Below are 19,568 nucleotides of genomic sequence, written 5' to 3' on the forward strand. Positions count from 1 at the left end.
AATTTAAAGTAAACACAGGGCCAGTATCGCCAATACCAATGCAACACTGTTATTGTTTACGTTTGAGACATCATTAAATTTCTGACCTTTAGGTGACCTTTGAGCTATTTTGTTAAATCTTTGGACAGAATTTGGAAAAAAAAAGTTCACAGGTAACTACAAAGTGCTCTAATAAAACTAACATAATAAACAGGAACACTTTTTATTTGATTTTAATTTTTTTGTTGTTGTGTATCATGTCTTTGTTTTTTATTTTATGTGTGCCAAAAATGATCAATTGTGATCAAAACAAAATCTAAGACATAGAGTTGAGAAACAATAATGTAAAACAAGACATTTCTGAAACTAAAATATAGATCTTGTATCAATCCAATACTGATACTGATTCACTATCGATATTATTGACATTTTTTGGATCGATCTGCCCACCTCTAGCATTCCCATTCCAAGCCTCGACACTCGTCTCCAAATTCTTGAACTAACTGTGCTTCGCATGGACCACTACTGCTCATGCAACATTTTCTACCCCACTTTGTCCTTCCGCTAAACTTTCCATTAATATGTATTTATAATGGTTAAGAATATGTACTGTGCTTTGCCATTACTTTGCTGCATTTCTTTGTATTTCTGGTTAAGATAAAGTTGGACAAAGTTGGGTTGCATATTCAGTAAGCTGTTTAATGAAACATCTTGAGACTGGCTCCAAAGTTGTGGGTTTAGTGTGAAAATATTATAACTCCTAACCTCCAGCTACTCAAACAAATGGAAAGTTTCAGCGCTTATATCAAACAGTGTATTATCACAAAGTCAGTCCTGTCTGAGGCTGGAGACTCTGCAAACATCCGTAAATTAACAATTCGAAAACCGCAGCTTGTGTTTAGTTGGTCGGGAAATGAACTGAGTGGGTAAAGCGGAGAGAAAATGAACAGGGTAAGATGGGGTAAACAAATGCGAATGGAGTAAACAAGATATACGAGAAGCAATTGGAACAGGTCTAAGATTTGGGAGATAAACACGGAGAAGACGATTTTCTCTCAAAATGCAAAATATCTCATTTGGAAAATCAATAACCTCAATGATAAATTTATTGCAGTGATGAAAGGACAACTTATTATGACTTGCCATTAAAATTTGCTGAGTCACAACCAAATTTGCTGTTGCGTTAAATAGTGTGCCTGTGCATATGAGCCTTATGAGCATTTTTTTAACATTAGGGAGAAATTAAGTCTTCTAATAAAAGATCAGTCAGATGTTTTTTACTTTTTCCTTTGGCTGCTGATTATAAGATAACATACTATAAATATAATCTTTAGATACTTCAAAGATTTCCATCAATTTGATTAATAATTTGCCTGGTATTCCTAATTATATCTTGATTGCTTGAGAGCAAAACAGAATAAAAGTGATAAAAGTGTAATTGTCTAATTAAGCGTCATTAATTCAGATTTAGACATTACATTGGGGGAGATATTTAATTCATGGCATTGGAGTGAGTTGAAATGAGGATCTTAGAGAGAGAGAGAGAGAGAGAGAGAAAAACAAACTCCAAAATTAAACATGCTCAATGCAGGGGGTCTGTGAAAAAGATTAATTTCTAAAAACATGTATGAATCAGAACAGCGTTAAATACAATGTTCATTACAAAAATGAAGGTAGTTACAACAAAAGAGTATTTCTCAAAACAAAAAAGTGTTTGTTGTTCTGCATCAACACTGATAGTCCTTATGGACTATTTTTTGCAGTTTAAATGCCTTTTTTTATTTTTGTTTTCAATACCAAAATTGCTTTATGTTTTTTAAAACAGGAAAGTTTGACCTGTTTAGCGATGATTTGTGAAATATTAGTATAATACTAGATGTTGTTTTGAAATTTAAGAAAACCAAATAAGTAAAACACTTTAGGTATTGAAAGTAACACTGTCATAATCCCCAAAGTTTCAAAGACTGGAGCAAACTTCTGGATTTTGCATCAGAATGTCAGATCTGCAATGTCATCGAAGAGCGTACATATCTGTGCTTTTTCAAGGTCACACTGTTTTTTGGAATCTCTTGAGGCCCAAATACTCTAATATTATGTTAATAAAGAGATTACTTCTTATGAAGCAAATTAGCACAAGGTTTAGTGTTCCTATAGCACATGTAGGTGCACAGGGAATTTCACCATATCCCAAAGTCCGGTTTCTTTAGCACTTGGTGCAACGTTCTTGGCTTAGGCTCAGTGATCCAATCAGGAATTATCAGGTCTTTTGTCAGTCAAACGATCTGGCCACTGGCTAATCACATCCCATCTTGTACCCAACTTGTCTGTTCTGCACAGGTCATCACTCCTTAATCCACAGCTATCTTGATGCCTGTCCGTGCCAGCAGATATCCATCTGCTGCACAATGCCAAGAAGCTTAAAGGCCATGCATCGGAATTGGCTGCCAATTGACACAACAACCTTGCATTCATCACTTTGTCTTAAAAGGTCTTTGGAGCAGTCAATTCGAGTGACTTGGCTTGCTTTTTTTGGACACAAGCATCATGTCTTGAGAGTCTCGGAAGGCAGAGAAAGAAACAATGTTGCATGTGGTCGGCTGGAGTTTCACTGAAATGTTACAATGGGTCAAACGTGGGCTGCACACCAGCACTCCATCATGTAAATGTGATAAATGTGTCACATCTCTTGTCCAAGTGCTTTACCAAAAAAGTCACGAGTGAGCTCTGCAGAGCAGCAGCGTTGCAGAGCACGGACCAGAAAAAGATAGCAGATGGTGTGATTTCCTCTTACAGGCCACACTTGTGACATAAACGATGTAACATCTTCAGAAAACGTAAAGCACAAGAGCCGCCCTCTTCAGTCTTCTCAACATTATGCCTCGTCATTCCACATTCATGCAACGAACCTCGGCTCGAGTGGACTGAGAGTGCACTCGCTCTCGAGCTCGAAGCCAAAGCAAGCATCAGTAGTGACTAAATTGACAATGACTTAAGAGGTCAGCCAAATGGGCTTGAGAGGCTGCTTAAGAGAAAGCTTTAAACAATATAAACAAGAAGGCTACACCACTACAGCCGTCACTACTACTACTATTATTGTTGTTGCTGCTGTTATGTGGAGCAGCTGATATACTTAAACAATTACCTTCATAAATATATTACCCTCCAGACACATCAAAGTTGTATCACGTTTTCTAAAGACAGATGGAACATACAAGAAGCGTTGCAAGGCATAAAGGTTCTGCACTTAAAATTTGCATAATATCAAATAAATATTTACTGTGTGGATGCTTAAATTTAAATGCATACATGTCAAACTTGGCGCGACAGACCAGGGTGACCTGTCAAGGGCGACCCCGCCTCTCGCCTGGAACATTAGAGGGAGATACAACCCTCCCGACCCCACTAGGGACAAGGGTGTACAGAAAATGGATGGATGGATGGATGTCAAACTTGGGTGTAAAGGCCAATCCAGACACTTTCCCTGGACTGTCTACTCTCTGTTTTGTGTTTTCAATTTCCTGGTAAAAAAGATATGCAAGTCAATCAATTTAGGCACCCAGATATTTAGTTCTCTACATTAGCAGAAACAAACACCAGGTAACCCTTTAGCCATCTTTTCTGTCGTCAGTAGTTTGGGAAAGTAAATCATTTTACCAATTGAAGGTTTTTCTGGGTTGTAAAAATGTCTTCCTGTAGAAGCCGTCCCTGGTTGTTGATTAAAATCACAATCAGGTTTGCCACGTCCCATATTAGCTCAACTCCTGAGCATATTGATTTCATTTTTTAATACATTTCCAGTTTTCCTAGGTGACTTGTTAACATTTCTCTCTTGTCATTCTCTCACTCTCAAAGATAAGATGTGCCCTTGATAATAAACAAGCATAATCTGCCACACATATTTAGAAAACTCACTACTACTGCTGCTCCTCTAATTATTGCATATTTTACTCAGTGTTTACAACTTGAGCACAGACTGCCAAAAGATGGGAACAGGTTGCTTGTCTCATATGTTTTGCAAATGAGCCTGTGCAGAGCTAATGTACCCAGACTTGGGAAGTATTTTCACACAAAGTAAACATGGCTCCCCAACACAATTGTCTCCCAAGGGGATGGCAATATCGGGAGAGGGACAGAGATATTGGGTGAGGACGACGCATGGTTACAGCTATTACTCTTTTAAGTGGAGGAAAAAACAGTTCTGCACACCGGGGGTTTAAATCTCCTACATGGCAGATTTCTGCCTGAATCCATTCATTGATCATGGAAATCAAGCCCAAGCATATTTATTTGCCAGTCGGTCTCTATCGCTCAAGTTGGCTGAACATTTGTTTGCCTTGTTGTCACCCCGTCTCCCGGGAGCTATCTGCCACCTGTTCGGCTTCCGGGTGGAAAATGATTGTCTGGAAGTAAGAAAAGAGTATTTTCTTTCTTTCTTTTCTTTTTAATTGAGAGTGGTTGTAAAGGTTTGGAGGCAACGTAGCTTCAGGTTCAACCAGCAATTCACCGTAGACAGGTCAGAAGCTTCCCAGGGACATGATTGACAGAAAACTTATGAGGGTGTTTTCTGTCTGGTCTCAACTGAGAGATTTTAACAAGAAAAAAATTAACATTTTACATCTATGAATTTAAAAGCAAATCACATTTATTTTCTTTTTTAATTGTGGCCGAGTATGGCATAGAGCGCGGTTAGACTCCTATCCTTTGGTATGTCTTTCTAATTTTACTTTTCACGATAATATTACAAAGAGACATTAGCAATCAGGCCCAAACTCTGGTTGTGGTGAAGAACTCAGACCTGAACCTTCAGAGTCACAGGGAGTATTTAAACTCCCTGTAGCTCTTAGAATAGACTTTAAAATACTTCTATGAGTTTATAAATGATAGACAGAATGTTAAACAACAGGAAAAAATAGACATCAGGTCTGTGCAGGGCAATAAAATAACTGTGTAAGGCAGAAAAGTAGATGCTGGAAATAATGGGAGCAGTCTTCCTGATGCTTTTTCTTTATTTACCATTCATGTGCTGACCTTTTGTCCTGCGAGGGCACTTGCAGCCTGTGCAGCGCTCTGGCCTTTGCCCTCATGCCAATTTTAAGCGCACGCAATCCGCAGACAGTTTGCATGCAGCTCAGCTTTCACGTCCCTTCATCTCCCACTGAACCAGAAAATAATGTCTAGTGAAGACCTTTTTTTTATTTTTTTTTCCCCTCCACATCTAGTAAATTCCAAAAGAGGTTATTTCACATCTGCTCCTCTGTGTGCTTCTGCTAAGGTCATTCTTGATTGCACTACTTTTCTTTAAATGAGGTTTTCTCCTCTCTTTCACAATCGTGAGGCAAGGCGAGGATACAGGACTTTAAAGCGACGCCCACAGTGGCAAAGGAAGATTAGAAAGAATTGTTAAAGTTTTTCTCTCCTGCCAAAACATTCTAGTCATTTAGCTTTAGTGGAGCAGACTCAGGTCTTAGGGGGCAGCTTTACTTTTCAAGCATGAGCCAGTGCTGTATTAACCTTCAAAGGAGGAGCGCGAAACAGGAGGTAAAAATTGACAGAAATCCTCGTCAACAAATGGGGTTGGACAGCATTGGGAGCAACGGGAAAAAGGTGATGATGAAAACAGGAAATGACACGCGGAGAGGCAGCTGAAGAAAATGAGGGCAGAGCAGAGAATAGAGCGCTGTCTTCCATAATGAGCCCCGGCTAAGAAGCGGCAATATGTCTGTGTCTGTCGGGTTTCATTTCGTAACTGTACCACTGTGCCTTTTTCTCTCTCGCCCTTTCTTAGTTTACCCTCTGTCATCACGTTGTGTTGTAGAACTTTTAAAATAAAAGAAAAAGCACAAACATAACAAGCTTTTTTTCCCCGTTTCTTTTGTTTCCACAGGTGGCTCTTCTACCCTTCCTATTTCAGACGTTGGATGTTTTCGAAGTTTTTCTGTTTTGTTTTTCGTATTCATGGATAGGGTTTTCTTGTCTTATAATCAGAAGAGATAGTCAACGCTGCTTTCACGTCCTCAAAACCGATGCAAATCGACCGATTCTTCTTGACATGGCAAACTTCTGCTTGGTCTTCCTTCATCTTAACATTGTCGTGTCCCTAACAAGACTAGAACAATTGCAAATCATACTATTACTTCATAAAAAGCGAACATTTTCTCACTGAGAATCAAATCTATGAAAGCTCAACTTATTACCCTAAAAAAAAAGCAGCTTCGACACATCACGGGTCCCTCAAGCTGCCCATGCCATGAAAGCATGAATTCAATTTCTCACCACTGGTTTAATTTGCTGCACAACTGCCAAAGGGTTGGAAAAAAAAACTTTGGCATCTCTCGGACTGCATGTTTATTCCAAGTTCCAAAGCTGTGCTGTCTAATTGGAGAGTAAAAAAAAAAAAAAAAAGAATTTTCACCATTGCAATCTGCAGTCCACTCCAGAATTATTGGAACAATAAGGCAAATTTCTTTATTATCACTGTTGACAATAAGAAGCAATACAGAAGACACCATGTGTAATCTCATCAATCCGAAATAAATCCATCATCTATTGTCTATAGCAACTTATCCATGCAGGGTCATGAATTTGAATAAAAATGCAGTTATGTAAAAATGTTAGAACACCCTATGACAGGTTGTGTGGTTTTCTACCATATTTCACTTATGAATATTTTAGCAAAAACATTTATTTTGGGTGGAATGATGGGACAAAAATGTGACATGGATTGGTGTATTTAATTTAAAATGCACATAATAAACTAGAAGATGTAAAAAATAAATACATGTGAACTATTAAGTCACCCCAAACCCACATGATGTCTAAATATTATTGCATTTGAACTCAGAAAGTTGAAAATGTGCTAAAATAACAGCCAAAAACCCCCCACTGACATAATGTCCAAGAACCCAGGGGGGCTGGGTTGATGAGGCTCTAAAAATTGATCTAGCAGTATGCGTAGAATTTTTAGAGTGAAATTTAAGCAATGAAATAATTCACCCTCAAATAAATGAAGAAATAATTCACAGTTCAAATAAAGTAATTTGACAACTTAGTAACAAAATTTCCTATTTCAGACGAGGCTAGTCAGACAATAAAAGAAGTAAACTATTCATTGAATATTTGTCAAATTGGAACTACTTAAGAAAGTCCATTTATATAAAAGTTGAGCCAGAGTATTTTTTTCTGAGAATTGCCACAAAAACACCACTGATCTCCTGGTTGGAGAGCGAATTAAGAGAACAGAACTCAAACGTCTTCAATTACCTGGAATCCACAGGAGTTGCGTTATTTAAAAGCTGCATGTTCTGTAATTTGAAATGTTTGCAAGCACTTGGAAGGTTGTTTTTTTTTTTTCCCTCTCCAAAGAATAGCCAGACAGCTTACACACAGAGAGTTTCACTTTGAGGGTCAGACCACTTTCATGTCCCAAATGTTATTTTGATTCATGCATCTCTGCCTTTTATCATCACCAAGCTGTTTCCTCTGACACTTTCCCCCCAGACCAATTATTTTAGCTTTTCATTGGCATCCTCAGTTTTCTATTAGAGCGGGCTCGTATGCACGCTGCTACGGAATCATACAACGTCTTCAGTAAAGCATTTTGACAGGATTTTGTACTCAGGTGCTGACTGAGAAAGCGTTGCATCACTGCGCTCTTGTTATGAATCGTTTTTTAAGTCCACAGAATCGAAGACGTGTCTCCAGGGGAAGCCTGTCCAGCCTCACCAGAGAAACCAAATAAGAAAGATGGAGTAAAAAAAAAAAAAAAAAAACCTGTAAAGGCTGTCAAAGAAACAAAGAGAGTTCACCCAGGCTTAATGAAATTGGGAACACAAACACCAAAAGCGCTTCATGGCTATGTCATGCCGCTGTAATGATTCCACACACTGAACTGTACCAATTCCAAGCAATTTCAGAGCGGTGTTTACTCCGACTGAGTGGCCAGCGCCCACGGCCGTCTTCGCAACGAGACATTTCATTTAGATTTGTGAGCGCCATCATCGCGCGGCACGGGTTGCTGGCTGGTGTGTTTATTTTCAAAGTCTGCCTGAAACGTTTGAGACGGCAAACCCAGAGCCCCCCGATTGGTGTATTTTCTTCCATTGAATATGTTCGAAACTTGATGAATTCAAAGACCAAAGTTTGGAAAGAGAATCCTAGTAAATTCCTTTTCTCATATTCTATACAGGTAGAGAAAAGTTGAAGCCCCTCAGCCCCACCGGGCCCTTACCTGGAGAAAAGTTCTGACCCATTGAGGCTTAGACTCGATGCGACTTCTGTATCTGTCCTTTGGAATCACATACCAACACGTTAGCAGCAGATCCTTTAAGTCCTGTAAGCTGCAAGGTGGGGCCTCTGAGGATATGACTTGTTTTTCCAGCTCATCCCACATATCGATCGAAAGGAGATCTCGGGAATTCAGAGGCCAAGTCAACACCTTGAACTCTTTGACATGTTCCTCAAAGGATTTGTGGGCTGGTTTTTGCTGTGTGGCAGAGTGGAAAAAAGCCACTGGCTGCAAGGTTTATGGGGGAACATGGAGAGGTGTATGTGAATTTAGATTTGTTTTTAATCAAATGTTTTAGTGGGAAAAATTAAGATCTCTTCTAAGCATTACATGCACAGCAAATTAGGATGTTGTCCCATCTGAAGGAAGAAACCCAGTTAGTGGCACCTCTGAAAAATGATACTAAATAAATGTAACTGAAGTATTTTTGGACTTCATAATTCCCACTGGTACCAAAATGACATGATGCATAGGATGAGTTCTTCCTCAAAATAGGAAAGAGAAGTGAACATGGCTTTCTAGTAAGATAGATGTTGGTGATTTTTTTTCTGAATTAGAGAATAGAAATATCTATTCGCACAAATTTTGTGAGAAAACATTCTCCCCCTCACAGAATGTTGTCACACGTATATGCGTTTCATATTATCCCACATTAACATCTTGCAAAAATCAATGCCGTTTTTAAATTAGAATTATATTTATTGATGAAAAAAACACTATCTAGACCTCAATGTGAAAAGGTCATTGTTTCCTACACATAGTAGTTGAATGGCCCTTGATGGCTACAATGAAGTCATTTTAACTAGGTCAAAACCTTCATTTTGTTCAGCCATTTAGGGATGATTAGTTACAAACATCCATGTTGTTTTGGACGTTTTTTTCACTTAATATAGAAAATTATCTTTAAATAAACAACTGAGGAGCAAGGCAGAACACTGTTTTTTTGTTGTTTTTTTTGCCACCACACACAGATTGAAATTCACATCTTTGGCAAATCTGTTCAAAGTCTCCCCATAAAGCTGAAATATACCGGCAGAGATGCTGACAATAACAAAGCATAAATTTCACACTTACTCACCTTCCCATAACACCAGGGTGAAGAGATCGCATTGACCAGCCACACACTCAGGGACACGGGGGCCTGATATAGAGTGCTGTTCACCCTCAACGAGTAATAAAACAGTCAAAGAATGGCCTCTTGCTGCCATGGTAACAAATGTCCACCTAGGTAACCCTCGGTGTGCGGCGAGGAGACGTGACGGGAAGCCGGCGTACGGGGGGGAAAGTAAAATATGTAACCTCAGAACAGAGGTCAATTATGTTGGAAGTTATCCACGGCTTAGAGTGGGGACAACGGCACCGTAACACAAGATAATAGCTACTAGTGACGAGTTGGTAAAAGTCAGGGAGTCTGCACAGAGCAATAATTCCTCCAAGGGCATACACCGGAAGTGTCAGCTTGCATCTATAAGGTATTCTCTGCACAAAAAAAAAAAGTGGTAAAAGCCGTTTTGTAGGTCAAACACAGCAGGCTTTAGGAAATTTTGATAAATAGTTCCTGGCAAGACTTTTGTGCCAGGCTTTTCTTCCCAATTTGTTTATTTGCTCTGGTCTGCCGTGATGCATCTCTGATCTATACCTTCCCTAATCCACCGCAGCACTGGATTTGACAGCTTTTGTAAAGGAAGACAGAGCATTAATCAGCAAATAAAATCTGCCCTCTTCTGTTGTTTGGAGGCCTAACGCTTGCCGAATATGAAAGCATTTATCTATTTTAGTCAAAACTCTGTATGTTTCATGTAACAAATATTAAACCTGAGGTGTATTTCTTTTGTATATTTTTGTTTCAGTGCCCACTACTTAAAGAGGAAATCTCCCCCTTTTTCTCTCTTTCATTTCTAACCCTCCAGTCTGTCTTTTTGCTGCCTCTGAAGATGGCCTTCACACAGATTGAAGGGGAAAATGAGCTCGGCGAGAGGGCAGGCCGACACGGTACCGTCAGACAAAGAAGCGAGAGGCAACCTGACACTCTGTACATACAAAACCGTGGGCCTACGGCTACATTACGTGAAGAAAAGCAAGTCGGGTGCTGCTTACCACTGTTGGAAGGCTGCTGATACTGGAGAGATGACCGCCGCTGGACGCAGTGCTCCAGTCCAGAATCAATAAGTGCCACAGGTGTCGTTACGGACACACAAAGAAGCACCGACTTGCTGAGACGGCACAACGCCGCAGGTGCTGGATAAATCTCTCCTAATGCATCATCTGCAAATACATCTTGCTGCTTTTAATGTCGCTGACAGATGAGGGCTGCTAGTTTGTTGCATCATAAGCATTGAGGCAGGCACTGCTGTTCTTTTCTGTTGTCTTTTCTTCAATCAACGGATTTACTCCCCCATCTTGTGACAGTATTCTAATGTATAAACAAAGGGATATAAACTAATGTGTTTTTGTAACTAAAATATGTTGCGGTTTTGCTCTCTTTGGTCAGCTCCAATAGGAATTTTATTAAAAAAAAAAAAAAGGAAATTGCAAACTCTACTGGGCTTAACTATAGTCAAGCACTGGGCCATAATCTGCTCGTAACCATAACAACAACACCTGCCAGCTGAGAATGTTATAAAAAGAAAGATACTGAGGATCATTTTTATTAAACATAATGAGAGAATTGTTAACCAAGTCTGCAGGGTTATAGGTTTTATATTGGCTTTGACTGACTGACGGAGCTCAGACTCTGGAATAGCAGCATGGCTTTCATCCAGGCCGTTGAAAGGTGGACTCGATTTTTACAATTGCTGAATTGCTGATGGTGTTCAGGACTCCGTTGCTATCAGTATTTTGTGGGGGTGTTGAAAGAAAAAGGGGTAGTTGGGTTGATTTTAGGGGTTATATGCAGCTAACTTGAGTAATTTGACTCAAAACAACAGAGTTAAATTCCATTAAGACAATCGAGTTAAGCAAATTAAATTTCCTCATGATTTATTTGGAGTTGTTGCCACCAATTGTGGCACAATCAGATTTAGAGGTATTGCTTAAAGTTGCTTTAGATAGCTTTTTTTTTTTTACCTTATGAAAGGAAAGTGTCATTTGAAAACAGCTTCTATTTATGGCGGCAATTTTTGTTTCATATTAAAACTTATCCTCCTGTAGGTCAGACAAAAAGAAACACAATCTGTATGGGAGTAAATACTAACTCACGGTGCTGTGTCTGTTTATTTGACATCACCATATTCTGTTGGGTAAATATGACTTAACTTTAAGACCCTGTCCATGTTCCAACTTTTAAAGATGGAAGTTAAATACAGATCTAGCAGAAAAGCTTCTGAGAGCTGGTTCAGACTGTCTGACAAACCGTGGTGCTCTTCTTCGGTAAGGAAGCAGGAGAACACAATTCTACAATGAAGTGACAGAGGAAAAGAAAAAAAACAAAACCAGAAAAACAAAATGCGAATGAATGAGTGGGAGGAGGAACACTATAGAACTAATTGGTGAGAGATTTCAGCTGCCAACGGTCTCCGCTATTATCTTGTGGTCCTGCTAATTACACCAAGGCAGAATCCACTGGTTGATGTAAAATGCTTAATGCAGACAAATAATGCATCCAGTGGTGTCAATGCAAGTTAAAACACCAAACACCTTTATTCCATCCGATTCTCATCTTTGCAGATAATAGATTCTGTGTAATTAGTCTGAAACAATGCAAATGTGTCGCCGCAAGTAGAAAAAGGCATTTCGTTTTTTAAAGGGCCCCACAACGACTGTAAAACCTGGAATCTGATTGTGAAGCGGAGAGACATAAATTAAACATTTAAACGGCATTCCTGTGGGGACGGGATTTTATTTTAGGTTGGTGCTACACGTGGGTCATTCACTTACAAGAAGGATTCAGGCGGGTGGAGTTCTTGCCCCCCAATATGGGAGATGCTGCTTTCTTTAAGAGGGGATGTAACCACATAAAACATTTTATTGCACAATTTCAGAAAGTGTAGCAAGGGTAACATTTCAGAGCTATCTGTCTACGACTGGGCTTGGCTCAAAGCTCATGGGGTCCCGGTTAATTGGTTGGCACATTTGAATGCAGTTCCACGTCCAGTCGTGAGCGAGATTGGCAGGAGCAGCAACCAGCTCTTGCAATTTCAAAATGGAAGTCACTGAGATTTGTTTAATAGGGACACAGGCCAATGCATTGAGAAAATGATAAAATCATATGCTTTGTTGCATTAGCAAGATTCCCCAGAGGAACTTAAAAAAAAAGTTTCACAAAACTACTTTTTCACGATTGTAATAAAACTATAACTAAATAACTGTTGCAAAATTATTTTTATTTTATCTAACAGACCAACAATGAAGTAGTGCATAGATGTGAAGTGGAAATTTGGATTTGTGCCATATGGTTAAATTTGCTGGAAAAATTAATGCAATGAAACATTCGTGTACTAGCATCATGCTGTTTGGATGCTTGAGCAACCCTTCATACATACAATACCAGCTGCAATGGAATCACTGCAATCAAAGCATAAAGTAGAATAGACTAGTCAAAGTCCAGATCCAGCCCTGAATCTAATTAGAAATCTTAAATAAAGATTTTAAATTGCTGTTTTCAGATACTCTCTGGAATTCTTGCAAGATATTTTCAAAATTTGGATTCTTAGTTACTGATGATTCTTCTGATAACCAGCTGATCTACAAAAAACAAACAAACAAAAAAACAAAACAAACAAAAAAAAAACACTACAAAAGCAAGAGTCAAACTCGTGTCATTGGATCAAAACATTTGAAAGTTTTGCACAGAAAATGTCTTTGACATTAGTGTCCTGGTGATAAAATATGGCCCATGCATAAAATATCCGACAGCACGGCAGAGCTACTTCACGTAACCGTCACTTTGGCAATAAAGGGCACAAGACAAACAAAAAAAAAATCTATAAAATCCACGTCTGCGTAAGCAAATCCAAACTTTACTCCAGACGCCGCCTTGACAGGAACGAGACGATCGCTGCGTTTTGTTGTTTACACCGGCTCTGATTGTCTCTGATACAACTGGGTGAGAAAATCATACATATCGCCTGCATTCTGATGAGTTGTTATCGGCCAATTATTTTCCTCCGGCTGTCAACAGAAATGAAGCTGTATTTCTGCAAGCGTTGCTAACAACCCACTGGGAGGCCTGTCTGTCAGATGTGCGGCAGTGGTTCTATGCGTGTGTGTGCTATTTGAGGCAGTTGTGCTACATAAGTCAAACAAATAGACTACCTTCTTCTGGAGTCGGTTTCTCTATTTCTGTTCACATTCCAGCTGTTATTCCATCACCTTTACTCCCCTTTGGTGTTTTCCCTCATCATTCTTATTTTTATCTCCACAGTACTATTTTGTAGAAAAAAATACTAGAAATAGTTCTATTTTTTTTAGGTTTTCCCCAAACTCTCTAACCATAGAGTTAGGTAACAGTGAGACAGTTTTACCAGAAGCAATGACTTGACCATCTGGCATCTGCCTCAGGAAGCCCACTCCTCTGAAATACTGCTTCTTGATTGCGGCTGATGAACGTCCGCTGGAGGCTTCGTCATGCCGGTCACACCCTGAGGTGGAGGAAGGCCGGAGAAACACACACAACCCAGCACACAACCCTGTGGACACGACGTCCGACTAAAGCACCTGCTTTCACCTGTTTATGGTGCGCCTGCGGGCTGTTTCTTCGATTAATGGTCTTGTGGCACAGCCCGTCGTTGATGGATTAAGGAGTCCTCTGTGAGAAGTTCAAAGTTTTGCATTTTGTTTCAGGACCTAGCTTTGTCTTCCATCATGAAATGGTTCCAGAGTATGAATACATTTGCAAGGCACTGCACAAGCAGACTGTTTCTGTAGCATGAAGCTGCTCTCCTCAACCCCCCCCCCCCTGGTCGTCTCATTTCACTTTGGTCTCCTGCTGCTGGTGTTGTCCTCAGATCTGCCTCTTGCTGGTTTTAAGGTTTGTGTCATGACTTATATTTTTCCCTGTCAGCATACATGTGCACTCTCATATACATATGTAAGAAGGAAAAAAAAAAAAAGGGCATGTATTCCCAAACACGTGCACCGTCTATGCAAAGCAGTTATCTGAACCAATTGAGACACAAGCAAAGTAAACAGGAGCAGGCAACTGACATAGTCACGAGGGAGCAAAGGCATAACAGGCCAAAAACAATTAAGAGCAGGGAGGAGACGGGCCTGCTAGTGAGGGACATTTACATTATTGAAAAAGACTTTGAGGGGGAGCGATGGAAGCTGCATGCCCAGAAAACACACAGGCCGCCTGCTTCACTGATGGACAAGCCAAATAATGATTTCTCCTCTGTCTCTCTTCCCCCCCGCAACCCACCCAGTCTCTGTTTGTAAGTCTTCTGCCTCAATTCTGTCTCACTCCCTATTTTCTCTTCTGTTGTCTAATTATTGTGCCATCCACTGTCATCCAAATCTCAGTGTAATTGTTACAAATGGCATATTCCAGAAGATTCATGCATAATTATGCCTGAATGCTAAGAGCTGCAGGTTGGCTGTGCTGTGGTTCTTTATTTCATGCAAGCAGAAGCACACCAACAGTGTTGTAAATAAGGATTAGCCTGATCAAGTTTAGTTTGCTGGCCACACCCAGTGCTAATCAGAAACAGATCTGTAAAATCAAGCAGTCACCTAAGCAGAACCTGTGCGACAGGTCTACAACTGAAAACAAGAGAAATAAAGTTAATATTATGCCTGATGGTCTAAAAAGGGTTACAAAGCTACATTTAAGGCTCACCACAGTGAGAGCCATTTTCCACAGAAGACATTAGCAATACTCTATACTGACACTTCAGTGATGTGATATACATGGTATAGTGAGGCCAGTTTGCAGTGATGGTAAATTTTATCCAATTAAATTTTGATTTACAATGGCATAAATCAAAATGAAGAACTGACCAACTTTTAATTTTATTGAGGTTATTATATGAGCTTAATTTATCTGAGTGTAAAGTCTGGCTAGTACTTTGAAGAGGCATGCAGCAGAAGACATCCAACAATTGACCTCTCAGCACCCCTCTGGAAATTCAAGATTAAGCTTTTGTGACAGCAGATAAGAAATGAAAGGGTCACTGCTTTATCTTCAGGGTCAAGTGGGTAAAGAAAGAACCTCTTATTAAGCCACCTGTGGGTCTTGATTGATTGTAGTATATATATGTCATATTCACGTGGCTATATGGACTTACCGGTGTCACCGGGGGTCACACATGACCATGTTGATATAAGATACTCGACCTGTGGATGTGCAAGAATGATCATTCAGGCTTTAAGCACCGCTTCTTGCGATGTGCTCTACTTCCGCATGTGGGCGGAGTCAGCGTCATGTAATTTGATTGACAGTGCTAGGATGCGCCTCCTGGCTTTGGTCGTTTTCGACCAGCAACGATGCGGTGGGGTAGCTCTTCACAGGTTATCTGTCTCACATGCACTGCCACGACATAGTGACAGTTTTGACAAATATGTAAAATAAATAAATAAATAATTTTTATTTATAATAGTGACATGCTGCAGCTGGACTGGTTTTGTTGAGGAAACTGTGCGTGGTGTATCTGTGTTGTTTTGGTACTCAAATGTCCTGAAGCAGTGAATGCACCATCTGGAAAGGCGTAGTGCCGTGATTGGGTTGATGAGCTCCACCTGTGCAGTTGTGTCTGTGCTAACAGACCGTAGAGAACTGAAAAGAAGGAACATGGATATATATTTAAAGACATTGGTTACGAAATGGGATGTTCGCTTTTTGGAGATGATTTCACTGTATAGAAGAGAGGTAAAAAATTATGACTTTTAATGTGAAGAAAATGCAATAAGATATTTTTAAACAAGTGAGAAACGTATGATAGAGTGTTGGGCTATGCCAACGAAAAACCTAAGTAGATTAATATTACGAGAATAAAGTCATAATATTAGAATTATAAAGTCGACATAATACAAGAATTAAGTAGTGAAACCATTAAAAACTATTTGTTTAGGTTCAAGTTGTGTATCATTGACTTTAAAACAAACATACAGATAATAGGCCTGATATTTTGTTGGAAATGTATACTTTATACTTTAATACAAAACATGGGTTTAACAGTAATATTTGTGTGGGTATCGGCACATATTGAAGTAACACAACTGCTGTAGATGACAGTTGTGTCATTTATGACTGTGTCATCAGTTGTAGATGACACAAATAAAGACGGTGGAAAAAAAAGGCCATAAGGTTCATAGCAAAAACAAGTAAATCTGAAGGAAAGAATGTCATTAAACAAAACCTGATGAAAGAATGGTTAAAAAAAGTTTAAGAAAAGGAAAATGGGTTTTATAAAATCCAAAAAGTAGTAGGTGAAATAAGAACTGGGAGAAGAAATGGGAAGAAGGAAAAATTTATAAGAATATTGGACATATGGAACTTAATTATGCATGTTTAAAATACAAAAGCGTAATACAGGGAAATGTGATCTTTGTGGAATGGATGAAACCATAGAACATGTTTTATTGGAATATCTGAAATATGAAGAAGAGAATTTGAAGAAAACGAGAGTTTAATATGATGGGTACACTGAAAAAAAACTTTGTAAGTAAACATAACGTAAGATAACATAAAATTGTTTTATCCAAATAACATAAAAACAATGTCCATTGTTTGTGATTGGGTAATGTTCCTGCATGTAATTTACAAACTTTAATGATTTGGAGTTACAGCAAAGCAGGGTTTACTGCTATATCAAACTGTTACTCTAAGGCCCAATTTATATGTTTTGCAAGTGTCTCTACTCCAGCATATCTGATTTAAATGGTTGTATTTTGTCCCATAGCCATTAAGTGCTGCAAAAGCCTGTAAATCAGTCTTAGAAAAAGTCTGGTGCGTGGCAGCAGGAATATACCTAAAACATGCTGCACAGTAGACTTGGGTCGAGAACAAAATTATGTGAAAGTGATTTCTTTTGTTTAAATAAAGAGTACCCATTTTTCACTCTCTGGCCCTGTAAGCTAAAAGTATCACAAATTGATAAACTGGAGCTTAGTTTGAATGCAGGCTGGTGATGACCTTTCAGTCGGGAGATTCTGATGGCTGTGGCTTTGGTTTATGTCTCCCTGTTTAACTGCCTGCTGAAATAAAACGGCCGGAATAGCAGTAGTTCATGGCTAGCAGCGAGTGCAAGGACAGAGACAAGGACAGCAGCTGTTCTTAAAAAAATATTGCATCATCTTAAATGGACAATTTTCTTAATTAATTGACTTAATTCAGCAATTAAAAAAAAAAATATATATTGAGTTGTAGATGATTTTAAATTGGACTAAAATTATACTATTAATACAATTAAAAAAATGATTCTATACGTATTGGTTCGCTTGTGTAGATTTATTTTCTTATGGCTGCTAAAACTGAAAATCATATATGCATATATTCATTTCTTACGCATAAATGATATATATATCAACTGATTGCTAATGAATCACAATGACATTTTTTACAGAAATATTATGGCTATTCTATTGGCAGTCAAATAAAATAAGTATGTATTCAATCATATTTGTAGAAAGTTGAGTGGAAGAAAAATTTTTCAATTTTATCTTTAAGAAGATTATGAAGCAAAGTACACCAGTAAGTTGGGGCTCATTTTCAAAAAGTTACTGCATCAACACAGCATGTTATTGAGATGATTAGCCTGTTGCTATGATGTGTGCAGGAAGTCAAATTTGCTTATTAGAAGCATATTAGATCATGTAAACATCAGACTGGACCACAAGCAACTTGGATTCTGTGCCTCTCCACTCTTCCTTCAGTTGGTAAATGGTCCAGTCAAAACATTTCTTTCTCACAATCCATCCATTTTTTCCCTTTTGCCTAAGTAAGGAGATTCTGATATCTTTGATGCTGGAGTGGCTCAACACAAGAAGTCAAACGGTTGTGGCTCATGTCCTGGATATGTGTGTGTGATGGCTCTTGACGCTGTGTTGTAACGCTTCCCAAACTCTCAGGCCAAGCCTCTCAATTCTTCAGTCTTTCTGCAGTATACCGTTTTCTCCTAAACTTTATTTCTGTCACTCAGTTCTTCCACTCCTTCCATTTATGTCTTTGGGTTCCACACTGCGAGCAGCCAGCTTGTATGGCGTTGACCTTTTTGTAGTTTATCTTCCTTGTGGAGGGACTTCAGTGACTTGACAACTTCCAAACCAGCATTTTTACCCAAAATTGTTTAAGGCATAACTTCACTAAACTTACAAAGTTTTTTCTGTTATATTCAAGTATAATATGTTTTAGGGAAGCATATGTTTTTATTTTGATTTGTTGTAAAGCATAATAATCCAAATTACCACTTGAAACACATTTAAAGAGGTAATTTTCTATCTGCATTTATTATGTAGGTTCAACTTTTTAAATTTAATACAATCTTTTTGTCACAAATGTATCTGTATAGCTTAGGGTAGACTAGGTTATATTGATATACTTTTTCCTATTCATAGGTTTTGATCCAGTGCTCTGTTTGACCACTGGATGACAATAACATTTTATTAACATATGCTATGGATCTGATTTTTTTCCCATATATTTTTCTTCTATCCATGTGATCAGTCGATTTCTGATGTTAATGTTATGTTACATGCCTGTAGTTTTTCCGTTTGCCCCTGATAAATGCACCCGATCCTCTTGCAAGCAGAATTGGTTACATACATTTTAAGGCGATATGCTGCTGTTTTTGCGCATCTGTTTTGCTGTTCTTTTATTTTCCTTTTACATGCAGTTGAAGTTTTTAAGGATAGCCTACACGGTCTGTAATAAGCTCCCAGCCCACAATGATAATTCCCATAAAACACAATCCCGTGCACATCTGATTCAGACACTCCCTCTACTCTCTTGTTTCTGGGGAGTGGCTCGCTTAAATATCACCTCGAGTCTTGCCATTTCCCAACCTCATTTACTTTATTACAGCAAATGTCTGCCACAAAGCGAGGGAGGGAAACAAATAAGAAAAGTAGGAGAGTGTGGGGCGGCGTATTGTGCTTCCACACATTCAGAAAATGACGTGTTTGCATGTGCAGACCACAGTAATCAGTCTCGAGGGGTACCCCTGCACTAACATGGGAAGAAAGAGAGATTAATAGAAGGAGGAGAGCGTTTGTCTGTTTGGATAAATGCACAAGGCTGGTAGAAGTGGCTGTAGGCTTTTGGGGAGGGGTAGAATGAGGGTGGTCTGTTGCCATCAGCAGCACAAGCCAGAAGGAAATGACATGCTTACCACAGAAGTGGAAGAATGACCCAAACTTCCTTGCAGTCTCA

Source organism: Poecilia mexicana, unplaced genomic scaffold (genome assembly GCF_051168715.1).
Source record: "Poecilia mexicana isolate PSO_F unplaced genomic scaffold, ASM5116871v1 scaffold_2, whole genome shotgun sequence".
NCBI classification, from domain to species: domain Eukaryota; kingdom Metazoa; phylum Chordata; class Actinopteri; order Cyprinodontiformes; family Poeciliidae; genus Poecilia; species Poecilia mexicana.